We start from the raw sequence: 3108 nt of genomic DNA, 5'->3' as shown, positions 1-3108 counted from the left end.
GAGGAAGCTTGGATTATGGGACAGTTTTTTTATACTACAGCTACCAAGCCCCAACCAATGTGTACTTCCTGAATTGATTGTAGTTAATATCAATTAGTCAGTTAGGATTATCTTTTAGAACAGGTATTTACTAAAGTGGTCTAAAAAAACAGCTGGTATAAAACATCCTCCCCCCCCCCCAACAACTCTGGGGCTCAGTCTCTAATGAGTACATAAAGTCAAGGGAAAAGTAGATTCCAGCTTAGAGCACATAAGTTGTCAAACTTAGAGACCCTGAAGTCCTTTTATTGAAAGTCTTTGTCACCAGGGTAGATCCCTTAGGGCATTCCCCTTTATGGATGGTGTGGCTTTTTTTTTTTTCCTGTCAGGGAGACTTTTATTTCAACACACATCTTTGTTTTTGTTTAGAAAACAAGTCAAGTTCCCAATGTAGAATTCAAGAATTGTTTATGGAAGAATCACTCAGGAGTTTTTGCTGGCCCCAAGAAGGATGGAAACTGCATTTTCTAAGTTTTATTAAGAAAATGAAATCCCTATGTGTTCATTCTCAAGAAGGTGATGGCTGGTGCCCTAAGGAAGGAGGTCCTAGACTTGGAGCTGCTGGGGCTACAAAAGGTGTTAGTTGGGAAGGGCAAGGCCAGGTCACCTCCTAGTAGGTAAAGGGGAAGATGGCATCCTTGAGGAAATCAGTTCTAGAAGCTTAGAATCCATATTTGGCTTGGGTCTGCCAACAGTTGAACTTGTTCTCTGATCAGGTATTCTTCAGCTCCAACTCTCACTCCTTAGCCTGGTGAATCAGATATGTGACTAGGTGTTTTTGCCTCTGTTGGCCTGTTGGCTGCTCACCCTTCCTCTTGCTGAATGGCTTCATGTTTTTTTCTTCTGTCAAGGACTGTCATCCACTGCTGAGTCAAAGGTGCTGGTCTTCCTCTTTGATCTCCACAAAGTTAATCTCCTCCCTTTCCTGGTTCCACTTGCTCTGATAGCTTTTGAATGCTTCATCACCAATGAAGGTGAGTGTGGGGTGATCTCCCGGGGAGGGGGAGTTAAGGCTACATCAGGGCAGTACTCACTACTGTAATTATCCTGATAGTAAATGCCAGTGGCACGAGTCTCTTCATTTGTAGGGATTTGGTTGTAGGGATGACTGCTGTAGTCCTCCCCAAGCTTAGGCACCCACGGAGCCCCACTTGAGCCAGCCACCATCTTGAATTCAATGGGAGCATTGACTACATGGTCCTGAGAGGTGGGATCTGGCCCTGTGCTGGGGGTGGCTCTTTAGAAGCAGCAGGGACAGGGGCAGGGTATGGGGCTCAGCCGTGATTGGAAGAGACAAGTTTTCAGGGGTTACTTTCGCATCTCTGACATCCTCTCATGTGAGCATCTGCTTTGATGCCGAGGGCTACCGGGCAGTAGAGGTGGCACCTGCAACAGGGGCCTAGGGCTGATATTAGATCTTGATGTTGGCAGAGCCATCAGCGAGTTTTCGGGAGACGGCGTGAGGCAGGAGCGATGGGCGGGTCTCTTTTGTGGTCCGGTGTTTGGGTTGAGGAAGCAGAGTGGATAAGCCAGATCCCCCAAAAGTTTTTTTCCTTTTAGGTCCATCTTCCTCTCAACCCGAATTTCCCTGACGCAGCTTGAGCGCCGGTTCCGTCCTCTTCTTCGGACTGGGGAGTTCCAGAGGGGGCCCAGCACTGGCGATCTGGGGGGTCAGCCTGAGCCTCAGAATCCTCCAGGCCACCCTTGCTGGAAGGAGCCGCCTGACTGAAGCCTAGGGTGTACAGAGGCCTAGCGGGCAGTGTGGGGAGGACCGGCCTGCTCTGCTCTCTGAGGCTTGGCCTGGAGCCCATGGCTGCGGTTTTACGTCCCCTGTCGATCAACGCCTCCTTCTTGGCTTGGGCTCCTGGTCCCTGGCGGCTCCACACGGGTAATGGATGCATGGTGTAGCTTTCTTCTGTACACCTCATGAATCCTGAAGCTTCCTTTCCTCAGTATGGTTGGCTTGTCCTTAGCTCCTGACACAGACAGTGTTGACACTGCTGCCAGTTTGGAGACACCTGATAAAACTCTGATGAAGAGTCCAAATCCTCCTATCATTTGAAGTTCGTGAAGTCAAGGGCTAGGGGAGGAGACTGAGGCTCTTCTCCCTTCTTCCCAGTGATGCCCTCTCGCGGGCTTGGCTGGAATTGCACTAGAATGCTGGAAGCTGAATGGTCTTGCTATTTCATAGAAGACACCCCCCCCCCCCAGTTACAAAACATACATTAAGGTAGGTAGATTCAGTAGAATAGTTCTCATCTGTAAGTGTATCGAAGCTAGAGTATATCAGTTACTTTAAGTGAGTGAGGTAATTGACTCAATCAAGCCCTCTCCCTTAAACTTGTGTGTAGTATATATTGTTTCCCTCAGCCTCTTAATTCAATTATACCTGTGTCCTTTTTACAATTGTCTGCTTTAGATCTATGTTAGGGTTGATTAAGGGCGTTCCTGCAATTATCTTGATTAGTTTCCACAGCTTTGAGCTTGTAGAATTGGGAAAGTACTTCCCTTTGGAGATGTCCATTGGCATCTCGATGAAAAGGACAAAAGACAACTCTTTATTTGTTTCCAGTGACTCTTGTAACTCTTGTTGGAAAAACCATCCCTCTACCCCATGCTGGCATATTAAAAGAGAATGCCAGACTAATCTTAGTGCTTTTTAATCTTTTCTCGTTACTTTCTTCTGAAGTCGAGTGGGGGTGGGGGACTTCTTTCTTCCTCTATCCTCTCTTTCCTCCTTCCTCCTTCCTCTTTCCCAGGAGTTGCTAATTGGGCCTTTTTGGAGAAGCACGTGGTGAACTATTTGTGCTTGCTCAGGTGGCCTGAGAGAAGTGTTGCTGGCTTTTCTGTTTCCCTTTCTGAATAAATTAGAAACTGTAAAAATAAGAATGAAGCCTCCCTGCTCATGAAATATAGCATATGGTTAGAAGCACATGATGTATACTGTTCCTACATTTAAAAAACAATTTCTTCTCTAAATCTCTGTATTTCAAAAACTTTGTTCCATGTAGCTTGGAGATTATAAATATTTGGTCTAATGTCACCTATTGAAATGTTCTTACATTTTAA

General features: G+C 46.2%; 1 pseudogene; it reads right to left on the bottom strand.

The window, feature by feature from the left end:
* Positions 1-700: 700 nt before the first annotated feature.
* Positions 701-1476, bottom strand: LOC122752590 (annotated as a pseudogene).
* Between the last annotated feature and the right edge of the window lie 1632 nt (positions 1477-3108).

The sequence above is a fragment of the Dromiciops gliroides genome, chromosome 1 (assembly GCF_019393635.1).
Source record: "Dromiciops gliroides isolate mDroGli1 chromosome 1, mDroGli1.pri, whole genome shotgun sequence".
NCBI lineage: Eukaryota > Metazoa > Chordata > Mammalia > Microbiotheria > Microbiotheriidae > Dromiciops > Dromiciops gliroides.
This window is presented reverse-complemented; position numbering and strand designations above follow the sequence as displayed.